This window comes from Catharus ustulatus, chromosome 2 (assembly GCF_009819885.2).
Source record: "Catharus ustulatus isolate bCatUst1 chromosome 2, bCatUst1.pri.v2, whole genome shotgun sequence".
Lineage (NCBI taxonomy): Eukaryota > Metazoa > Chordata > Aves > Passeriformes > Turdidae > Catharus > Catharus ustulatus.
Genome location: NC_046222.1, coordinates 95,616,634 through 95,628,665, shown reverse-complemented (window position 1 = coordinate 95,628,665; position 12,032 = coordinate 95,616,634). Strand labels below are relative to the sequence as shown.

General features: G+C 40.4%; 2 long non-coding RNA genes across 17 annotated transcripts in view; one reads left to right on the top strand and one right to left on the bottom strand.

Moving 5' to 3' along the window:
• The window catches only part of LOC116993008, a 102,540-nt gene that overhangs the window by 21,693 nt on the left and 68,815 nt on the right, over positions 1 to 12,032 (top strand). For all 16 annotated transcript variants that reach the window (XR_004417163.1, XR_004417162.1, XR_004417161.1 and 13 more), the window contains one exon: positions 3,079 to 3,164. This is a non-coding gene — a long non-coding RNA (uncharacterized LOC116993008). The remainder of the gene's footprint in view (positions 1 to 3,078; positions 3,165 to 12,032) is intronic.
• The window catches only part of LOC116993009, a 99,317-nt gene that overhangs the window by 18,536 nt on the left and 68,749 nt on the right, over positions 1 to 12,032 (bottom strand). The gene's annotated exons all lie outside the window — the stretch shown is intronic.

The following is a 12,032-nucleotide window of genomic DNA, read 5'->3' as shown; positions in this document are numbered from 1 at the left end:
GAAAGAATCATGTATGAAGGTACGATGTAAAGCACTGTGTTACCTGGTGCTAATCAGTAAAACAAAAATGTGGCTTTTTGACAGCACTTGTAATTTTGACTATTGCAATGGTGTGCCATTTCTTTGAATGCAGTACGCTTCTGTGCCCCATTAAAGCATGGCTGGCATCGCTTTCAACTATTCACAAATGCTGAGATGTTGAAAAATGTAACATTTACAAAAGATACATCTGGTGTATATTTACAAGGCTCAGGAATCATTTAAATAGTGCCTGTGCCATCACCATATTAGGAGAAAAGTTAGTCCCAGCCGCATATGTGAAATCAGTAGTCAAATGTGTGCTGGTTGAGAGTCCATTGCTGTGATATGGTATTTTGGGGTATTATACACGAAAATACCGACCTGGGTATAATGCTCAAATTAGATAAATATAGACCTGATAACACATGTGATAACTCCCTGTAGGCACCTGTTTAAACATTGTGGTCAGAAGAGGGTGATGGGTTTTGAGGGATAAATGCTTAAAATTTTTTTAAGTAAAGCATAGTCTTTGGCTTCTTATTGTGTGGTGTCATCATACCTTTTTTCCTGTTCTTCAGTGAGAATTGTAAGACCTACCTTGGAATGGAGGAAAAAGCTATTGAACAGCTTCCTTTATATCACATAACATGTCAAGGACAAAAAGGTGTTTGTCTCCTCCTGCCAGTGCAATACCACTTAAGTTACATTTGTAAACTATTTTTTAATTAATGCGATGGGTCATGTTTTCACCACACTAAGGCAGGAAATTCAAGGTAAACCAGATACTCCCTTTCTCAGTCACACAGACATGAATTAAGCATGTAGCATCAGACAATTTCAATTTCTAGGTCTGTAATTGAATCTAGTTCAATGTGAACTCTTTTTTCTGCACCATCACATTGATATCTGGATGTTAGTGACATTATTTAAAGCAACAAATCAACCTATAGGACTCTGTTCAACTATATATCGTTTGACAGTAAATGGAATAAAAAAATGTTACTTTTCTCTAGGGGCAGATTTGTTAAAGGGTTTTCATCTTTTGTCAAGTTATTTAATCTTGGAATGTTATAAAAAAATGCACAGTTTGTACAAGTGCAGATTTTTGCATGCACAGTTTGCCTGATTGCTAATTTGGCTGAACACACTTATCCTTAACACACACAACACAAATGAGAGGAAAGATAATTTTTGTATAGATCCTTCTGAGTCAAATGTGAGTCCCTGGACTCTAAGGGAAGCAGGTATCCACTTTTGGGGCGGAAGGCTGTCACTCTGGATCACCCTGTACATCAGTCTCAGTTCATGCATGCCAATGAGAACAAATCCTAACAATGAACTGTTGAGTGATGCCAGCAGAAATGAATGTTTCTGAAAGCTTCAGGGTTTTGGAGAAAGCAGCTGAAGCCAACACTGTGGAACTCACCTCTGCTGCCTAACTGAAGGAGGGTAAGATTTTGGCACAAGCCTCCCATGTAATGGACAGATTTGAACACACATTTGTTTTCCAACAGGCTGAGTAAAGCTGGTATGGGACTACAAAATTAAGCCAAAATGCCCAATCATGTTATTTCCTCAGAGGGGTTCACTAAAGAACAACTTCAACTAAATTATTAGCGCTACTAGTAATTATCATTATTAATTTCTTTTGGTAAACCTGTCCCTCCATCACAGTAGCAATCACATGCTGGGATGTCTACTGCTTAGGACACTCCTTTGGAAGTGGATGCTTGTTTAATTGATAGATTGCAAAGAAGGTCTGACCTATTGCCTTTTCATGTTTTGCTTTGTTTCAATTGCCTGGACTCTCACAGCTCCTTAGTAGCTTTTCTGATCCATCATGTCAGGCTGGCAGCTGTGCCTCTGCACTGTGCCTGCCTGCCCACCGTGAGCCAGATTTCACTCTCAGATGCTTGGCATACCCTCCTCCCTCCCTGTTCTCTCACTAGAGAGCTGATTTTGCCTTCACCTCTATTAAACAGCTTGGTTTTAATGGGAACAACAACTTTCTCCCATGGGTCCTCAATCCAGGTCTCTCGGTGTGCAAGGACAGAGGAGGAGGGCACACTCCCAGATGTCCCTAGGTGTGTGCTACGCATGTGGGATCAGGCTCCTGCCTGACATCTGTGGACTGAGCCTCTACCCCTCCCAGTGAATAGTTCCACTCAGAACCATGGCCATTTTAATTTGGAGATATTTTCCCTGGGCTGTATAACTTTTCACTCACTGGAGACTCCCCACTTCTCTTGAGCCTAAGTTCCCTGGGTCATGCAGGCCCACCAAGGATGGCATTTCAGATGAATAAACTCAATTTTACATCAGTCCACCTGAAAAATTGTCCTCAGAGGTTTCCACACCCTCCCCAACATCAGGAGAAAATGGTTGAAATTTTGTAAACAGATTTTCAAGAAGGAACAGGTTTTTTTTTACTGCCAAGCTGCATAATAGGTGTTTTTGAGAGGTCGTTAACTTCAACAGTATAGTCAGAAACAGTGTTACACTCCCCACTCCATCCGTCGTTAAGCAATTAAGTTACTGATGGGCTTTTACATTTATTTACCTTGATGGAAAGATATGTTTACTGAACCTGAGTACAAATCAACATGAAGAGGTGGAAGTTCAGAGTAAATTTGACTAATGATGTTGTGTTTTCATCCTTAAAAGAAAGAAAAAAAACCTCTCTGCTTTTGATGCTATTTTATCTTCATTGGAAGGGATCCGAAATGATCCCAACTGTCATGTGAGTGCTCAGTTAGGCTTAGATCCTCTTTGATTGCAGCTGAACATCTCTCTCCGTTGGCTCATACCTTTCCTTATATGAATACAGCATACAGCACTTGTTTATTGAACAGCACTTTAACTCTTCCTCTGTGAATGCCCTCACGATTATATCTTTAAGAAAAATTTGGGCTGTGGCCACCTTTGCCTGAGGAGATGTTAATGTGGCCTCATTGCTGATGGGTAGGAAGAATTTCCTTTTGCTTTCACAGTAACTTCTGAAATACAAATAAGAAATATTTCTTTCAGTGAAACTTAATGCTCTCTCCTTTTTTTCAGGCCTACTCTTTTCTCCAGTCTTGGTATGTGGATTTCTCTCTCTCCAAGTAATTCCTTAGCATACCCTTGAATGACATCTACCACACGTGAGCATCCTCCACAGTCTCTAAGATACTTTTGTTGTTTTTCTTCTTTGAACATTTGTTTTTTTGAGATGACATTGACAGACATGAGGCCTAAGTCTGGAGATGTTCTGTGGGTAGAACTCACATTTATTTCAGTATGTTGAGCAGTTTTAGGATCTGATCCATATTGAAGACTAGCATGGTGTAATGAGGCCTGGGCATATACAACAATATGTATTCTAACACAGCTCACTCAAAACAAATATGTTCCCTTCTCTTCAGCTGGTATAAACAAACAATCTCCATTGTGTTCTGCATGGCTCTGCTGCGCCGCCTTGCACATGGCAAGAGCTTGGCTTCCCTGTTCACAAAAACAGCATCTCCATTCTGCGACATGGAGCTTCCCAGTGCTTGCCCAGACAAACTGGTTCTAAAAACTGATAGCTAGTCTGGTGTTAAGTCCTAAGTGTGTCATGAGAGAATTTTTCTTGCTACAGGTATACTTAAACAGGGTCTAGTTTCTGAGTCCTGTGCACTTCAGCCAGACAATACTGACTCTGGATTCCACAGCTGTAAAGCAGAGAATCAGTGTAATAGCTGTTGCAAGATCCCCCTCACACTGACCCACAAAATCTTCTTCTCTGGTATCTAAATTGCCTTGCAATAAAAATTGTCAGCTTTGTGAAAAATTCGTGATGACTCGAGGTGGAAACATTAGCAGGGGTGAGTTCAAAACTCGTGTGTGAGATCCATTGTCTGTGTGAAGCAGAGTGAGTTTGAACCCAGGTGTTCCTTCTGTGATTGAACTCAGACTTTTATGCCATTTTGCAAAGCCATTACACTCTCCTGTAACTTGTGCTGGAAGCGGAGTGAGCTGTTTTGGCACTGAAATGATTTCATTGTTAGGCTAAGTGTTACACAGATGGCATTCTTAAATGTAAAATTCTTTTTATGATTCTTTCTATTTCATATTTATTTCATTAGATCATTATTTATGTTGAAGAGTCACTATTAATCTGAAACGTGCTCAGCTTGAAAGAAAATGTTGAGAGGAGTTTCAGGTATCTGATCCTCAATCCTTTAGTTTTTATGTTTTGCATTTTCCTATTTAAAATGGTTTTTTCTGTCTCTAGGTGCTATGTGACAGATCCACACAAACAACAGAGGGGAAAGAGCCTCACTTAACTGATTAGAGGAGAGAAGCAGTGAAAAGGAATATGCACAAAGCACTGCCAAATTTACAGAGCAAAGGAAAAGATAAAAAATAGAATAATTTCACATGGCCTTTTTTTTTCTCCATAGAGTAATGTAAGGTATTTCTTATACTAGCATCAGAGAAACAATTTTCAGGCAAAAATGTGATTTCTTAATTAGGGATCGCTAATTCAAAATATATTTATTTAATAAAGAGTAATTATGATAGAAGCAACTACTCATTCATATCAATAATTCATTCAGAAGTAAACGATATCGACATATTAGCATTTATTTTTCCATTTAATAGACTGTGATTTAAAATAAATCTAAATCATCATAATCATCCAGCTCCATATGCTGGGAAAGAAAAAGTCACCTTAAACCAGATGCATATTGTGAAAAAAAAAATTTAAAAAAAAGAAAAAGAGGAAGACAAGTTGTTCTAAAGAAACAGCATATGGGATAAAATCTTAAGCTTGTGTAAAGATGCTGCGCTTTGTGGATGGCAATTTCGTTTTAAACAGGAAGAGGGTACATTTATGTTAGATATTAGGAAGAAATCCTTCACTAAGAAGCTGGTGAGGTACTGGAACAGGTTGTCCAGAGAATCTGTGTATACCCCAACCCTGGAATTGTATAAGGCAAAGTTAGATGTGACTTTGAGCAACCTGGTCTAGTGGTCCTTGTGCACGGCAGAGTGGTTGGACTAGATGGTCTCTGAAGTCCCTTCTAACCCAAATAATTCTGTGATTCTAGAAATCTGTGATAACTATGATTCTACAATAGCAAGGTTGAGTTATGCCAAACAAGGTTCTGATAATAATTTTCAAGAACAGGGAAAAAAAAAAAGAAAAAAAATTCTCTCAGTTTTAATCAGGAAAAGGCAATAAATGTGATCAAGAAAATTCTAGTTTGAAGATTTTATTTATGGAAACAACAAGCTGTTTGCAAGTCCTTATGTATGGAAACAATAGGCTGTTTTCAAGATCTAAGTTGGCTCTGTACGTATACCTGCTTGTGTGCTTGGAGCTGCATTTATTTTTCCTGTTGCTAATTGCATAGCCAATCCCTCTGCTGACTTGTATCCTTAACTACCCACGTCATTTTGTCAGCTGATAGCTCTTTTTCAGCTCCCTAACACATCAGCACTCCTGAAGTAAGCTCTGCTAAAAACCTTTCTTTCTGTCACCTGTCTGAGGTCCAGAATGTGGTGTTTGGAGCTATGGATCAGGGTTGTACTTCTTTGAAATAGTTTTTTACTTTTGACGTACTGAAAGAGCAATGAAGGGCTCAAGCTCTGGTCAGCCTGTGCTTCCCTGCTGCAACATCTTGAGAAGTTGGTGTAGATCTCCTCTTAGTGCTTTTTCCTGTTGTTTTTGCTTTCAGTAGGTGATGCCAGAGGCTATGGTGGAGATTGGCTTGTCAGCACTCTGCCTGTTCTGCTGCCACGTGCAAGACAGCACTGACAGCACACCCTTTGAGCCTTGGTGCAGCCATAGGGCCCTCTTGTCCTTGGATGAGTTCAGCAAAGTCCTTTCTCTCCCTCAGACAGAGAACCTTGTATTCTTTCTGGGAAAATAAGACTGTTCAGCCTTTCTTCCCCAGAATTCCAGCAGCGATGCTGTCAGGGGCCTCTTGAAATGGTGGCTGCAGTTGCAATGCAGTGAGCATGGTGCAGGCTCTCTCTGCTAAAAGGTGTTTTCTTAGCCTCTCAGGTGAGTTTTGTCACCTGTATCATTATCGTGTTACTCTCCAAGGTTGTTGGTACTGTCCCAGTAAAGACTGCCCTGCACATGTGGCCTATGGTGCATGGGGATGTACAGTCCCAGGGAAGGCAGTTTTAAAAAGTATCTGACTTTTGTTCTTTTCCAATCTCTGTCATGCTTTATGCTGTTAATATTCCTCCAACCATTTTTAAGGAGAAGAGTGAGTCATGTTTGATTTTCTGTACTCTAACAGAGAAGAGCCATGTATTTTCCACAAGTTATTGCATTATTTCTCTCTCCGGTGTGGCTCTGATTTAGTGCTGGATGAAGCTCAAAAGGAGGATTAGTGTAGAGAGACTCCCATATGCTTGGATGCATTTCTGAACTGTGTACTATCCTCACTGCTTTTGATGAAAAAAGCTGGGCTATAAACCTGATGAGAACAGGCTTCCATGCAAGATGTTTGGTATTTCCTGCTTCCATTTGGGCCAGGAATATGGCACATCCAGCCACTTTTGGCCCTGCAGCACTTGGTCATAGGCCTGCCTGAAATTTAGAAAATCACAGCAGTGGAAAATGAATGGGGGAGTGAAAGGAAGTTGATTTTCCTCTCCTTTAATAATGGCTAGATTAGGGTTTTGTTCCAGTTTTGGCAAAAGCTTTGCTGGGGGATGGGCACAGGTAGAATGTTTTAATATTAATGGAATTGGTTCATCTGTCTATTAGATGGCTTCACTGAAGTGCAAGTCTATTTTTATGGTCCTGAGTAAAAGAACTTGTGCTGCTCCTTCTGGGAAAATTAAAGCTGGATGTAAAACTCTGATTATATGGTATTTGAGGAAATTTGGAGCATAAGAAGAAAGCAAGATGAAGAAAATAGTGAAAAAGGAAGAGAGGGAGGCTTCCCAAAGATAAGCTGCTACAGTGAGTTGTACTACTGCTTGGTGTCACAAATGGGGACTTCACTACACCTAATACCTGATCATTTTTCTAGGTGGTAATTAAATTGTAAGTAGTGAAACACAAAGCAGCACTGAAATTGATCCGAAAACTGCTGTTGTATTCTGCCATTTGGGGCTAACTTCTTTAGTATTTTCTTTTTTTTTTAAGAATTTCCCAATAGTACTGTTATCGTTTGATCATTTTTACTGATTCTCCTCTCCATTACAAGGGCTCCTGAGTTTGTGAATGAAAGGCTATGTTTTCTCAATCAAATCCTCTACTCCTTGGTCTATTAGTAAACTAATGTTAACTTACAAGATTTGACTGAAACCTCAGGGTCTGCCAGCTGGATGCTTGAGGAGTCCAAGCTGGCTAGGTAAAGAAACACCTTTTTCACATGACCCAGCTCGGCTCCCGAGTTGCCCCACAAGTTTCTATCAGTACAAAGGCTGACATTGTCTACAAGGAGCAACTCAGATTACGGTCCCTTCCAGCTGCATTGCCCCTGACCCCAATCCTGCCCTGGGCTGCCCACGCTCTGCCCTCCCTGCATGCACGGAGCCTTCAGCTGCAGCTTTCTGCCTGACAGCGTTGAGTCTGGTCTTGAGGGTGGCCTTGGATGCATTTTAAAAGGCACTGCAGACGCTCTGTGAGGATAACATGGAATGATTATTTTAGGGCAGATTTTCCCCTAAAAAAAAAAATAGCTCTACATGTGCGCAGTTTGATCTTCACACAAAAGATTTATATAAGAACTCACTTCACTCTGTCAGTTACAAAAAAAAAAAAAGCATGCTGGCAGGATTTAGGGAAGTGTGCAGGCTAAAGGATAGAAGCAGACAAAAGGGAGTTTTTCTTCTAAGAACATCTGCACAGCTGGAACCCTGGCAGTGCTGTGGTTTGAAAGCCTAGGTGTTGCCTGGCTGGGGCAAGGGACAATGTCTGTTTGGCACCCTCCTGACACGCAAATTTGGCCTGAGATTCTTAGAGCAGTCCTCAGCCATGTCCCTTGCTGTGCACACACAGATGCATGGACATTATTTTGCCATCAAATGCCTGTTTTGGGCAATCTTCCACCCTGGAGGTAAACTATACATAAATGATCTGAGGGTAAAGGTGGAGGAAGAAACTGTGATTTCTTTACATGCTAAAGTAGATATAAACCAGGCACAAAGTTCACAGGAATAGAATATCTGCAGTGCCTCTAAACCAGCAGAAACCCAACATCCCTGACTCCTAGATGCCCTGCAAAAATGTGTCTATAGCTCAGGCTGGAGAAACTCAACAATAGGTCTGTAAGAGAAATACCCCTGAGAGCCCAACAAGGTCCCTTGAGGCACCTGCACCCCAAATGTCTTTGTAAGGTCAGATCACCACCTATGGGTAGAGCATGGGCTAGCTCTGTCTGATCTGCTTTGTGGCATGAAGGAAATATATGTGTGAGTTTGGATCTATTCTGATTTTTGTCTGTCTCAGACTGGCCCCATTCAGCTATCTCTGCTCTTGCTGGCAAGTGAGTCCCAGGTCCAAAGACAGATTCTAACAATACAGCCTGTGTGCTTGCCTCTAATATAACATGATGCTTATAACTGAATATAAGCAGGGATGAGGCTTTAGATCTTCCTTAAATCTCACTGTAACTTTGAGATTGTCAGACGGTGCTGAAGTGAGAGATCTGGAGTAGGAAAATTAGTGAACACAAAAGTCATGATATTTACTCAGTTTATGCATTTTCTCCCTTTTTTTCCATAAAACCTGCATAACTGGCATGTAATTGTTTTGCTAAGTGAGTCTTGAAAGCAGAAGTCTTGATAGCTGTCACATATCTTCTTTGTAGTACAGTGTGTTGTCCTCAGAAGATAATCAGTAGAACTTGCTCAGAAAAACTTAATCAGCAGAACTGAGCACATTGTCAGTGCTTAACAAATAATAAATTATAATAATAACTGCAGTTCCTTTTGACACAACCTATCAAACTTTTGCTTTTTTCCAGGAGTACCTTACTTACCTCTGTTTAAGATTTAATACCTTCTACAACTCAGCTTGTTATGGTTGGGAGGACTGGTGATACGATCTAACAGGGTGGAAGTATTGACTGAAATAAATTTTGACAAAGGGCACAAACAAAATACAAAGAAAATTCTTGAACTGTTCCTTTTCACTTATTGATGTTGCTTTACAAGTCTTAAAAACAGAATTCAAGAATAGATTTGATCTCTTCTATTGTTAAAATGTTAACCACTATGCTTACAAGTTAATAGAATCACATTTAAATTTTCTGATAGTCTGTTTTTTACAAGACAGACTCATTAGGCTTTCTTTACAGAAAGGTGAATGTGTCCAGAAGTACATCTATTATTATTAATTATTTTTATTATAAGGAATTTGGATAGCTCCTTGGATACAATTGTTAACATATCTAAAGCTATCACTTCTTTCCCACCATTGAAATTTGGCCTTGGATTGGAGTTACTAACACTCATTTAATTTTCTGATCATTTGGTAGTTTTTATGCAATTTGTTGGTGGGTTTTACTCACTTTGAACAAGACGTATTCACGTTATAGAGAAAACTGCCGGGTCAGCTCTAAGTTGCTGCTAATTGTCACAGCTTAAATGGACCCGTTTCAATTTAACCCAGTTGAGGATCTGACCAATGATCACAACTGGCATTAATTAGCAGATGTGTTATCAGACTCCGTGAAGATGTCCTGGGTTGAGTGACAACAGAAGCACTCAGCTGCTGCAGCCAGTGGAACTGTGCCAGTTTGGCAGCTGATGGCACAGTGCCCGATACTGGCAGGTGGAAAGTCCAAGTCACCCCTGACAGAGGCATGCTGGTGGCTTCTGTCACCAGCCTCCAAGTAGAAGGGGCTGCAGAAGGAGCCCAGAGCACCAGGCAGGTGGTGTTAGTAAAGCACAAACAACACAAGACTCCTGGGAGGATGAAGGCGGGGAGGGAAGACAGGGAGGATGGATGGAGTGCTGAACTGACTTGTCCCTGAAGCTGGATATGCACAAGAAATTGCACAGCTAAGAGAAGCAAAAGCCACTAGCAAGTGTGTTGGGGCTCTGGCTTTCCATGTGTGCCATCTGATCTGACACTCTAATGCCAGTTGTAATGTGTGGCAGAAGGGTGAGGGAAACACATCTGAAAGCAGGGGATGCTGAAAAGCAGTTGGATTTCACAGAGACAGCTACTGGCAGTCTCAGCGCTATTATGGCTGTAAACTAGAGGTTTGGACTACGACTAGAAAAGTGTCTTGAGCAGGTCATGGGGGTGAATGAAGAGCTGGAGTGAGAGGTTGCAATTTTATCAGGGAAAAAGGGCATGCTGTCCTCCCTTTGCACTTATCTAAGTGCAGTGTGAGTTAAAACCAGGCCAGTAACCTGCTCAGATATTAATTGCTCAGTAGCAGCCAGTTCCTCTTCCTTCTTATGCCTACCTACCTCCACAGGATGGTGGCAAGTTGCCAAGCTAATGACATGGGAGCTTTGTAAAGATTTATGGTTTCTTAATATTTACAGGACAAAACTGGAAATCAGGTAGCTCAGGGAGTAACTTTTCATCTCTTGATGGAATTTGGAAATTTGCTTAACTTGACTGCCCCCATATATTTTGATGCACTGTGAAAAAAAGAAATTCTTTTAATTGCGAGATCTTTCTGTTGTAACCCAGGAAAGGAATACAGCATGAGAGTGAGAGTTCAATAGTACTGGGAACGGAGAAGTTTTTAGATTAGTTGTAGACCTCTGACCCAGCTGATACGAAGATGGAGACTGTCCAAGGAAGGTGCTACTACCTGCAAATTCTCTGTCATCCTTCCTGCACATTTCTCCACCACTCAAAGCAAGATATGGAAAGATGTTTATGCACCTGTTTGCTGTGAAAAATGTCTGTCCTTCTCTGAATAGCCATCTTTAGGCCCAAGGCCATGAAAGGAGATAGCTGAGACTCATGTGGGATTATAGATGTCCAAGTCCAGGTTCCCAATCTACATATCCCCTGCATTTTTCATCACCTGCATTTTTGATAAGAAAGTTCTTAAGACACCTAAAACCTTTTTTCTGCTCCTGCCTCTTGGTCAGTAACCAGGTCAGCTAGGTTGAACTTCCTAGCAGTTAATCCTGATTCAGCTCCTCAGACCATCCACTGCTTCATCCATATGTCTACCAAGAGTGTCCTGGTAAAGCACATGTTACACATGATCAAGACTGAGCAGCACACAAAGTATAGCAGTGGTGTTCATTCAAAGGCAATAACTTCAAACTCCACCCAAGCTTCAGGGGATCCAAGCCCTTATCTCTTATCTGCAAAGAGAGCAGAACCCTAGCTAGGAAGCTGCATGTTAAATATTCATGGGGGAAGAGGTTTTTCATACTTCCTGCAGAAGTGGTGCTGACATATGTTAGGGTCTCTGGGAGGAGTTTAAGGCAATGAGGTACACAATCAGATAAAATCTCCAGCCCTCCACTGCTGAATTAGCTTGCTGTTTTGGATTGCTGCAAGATAGAGGATCTCTTTTGGTATACTCATTGCTGTGTAAGGTGTTTCTAAAACATTGTCTTCACAGCCTAATGAAAATACAGTGATTTTTCAGAAAAATCAGTAAAACATATCCTCAAAGGATGTGATGATTATTGGAGTTTTAATTAAAATAGCAGGAAAAATAAGTATTATAGTGTGCTATTATTTCTAAAATAACAACAGAATAAAGACGCCCATTTCTTTTTTGAGTGCAATTTTCTAAATGAAAAAGTAAACATTAATATCTGCAGAGATCTTACTGATCTTGTACGATAATTTAGAAAAATATCCCTATTAGGGATAGTTATATATGCTTTTTGTTGGAAATGCAATCACAGGATATGCACATAGCTGCAATCTGTAGACAGATTAAGTAAATTAAATCACTCAATGTCTTTTTTCAATAGCTCTAAAGTTAAAAGTAATTTGCAAAGAAAATACTCAGTTTCAATTGGTTTGTAATATCTGTTAATGATCTTTGGAAAAATTTCTGATAACATGCTGGAATTCCCTCAGG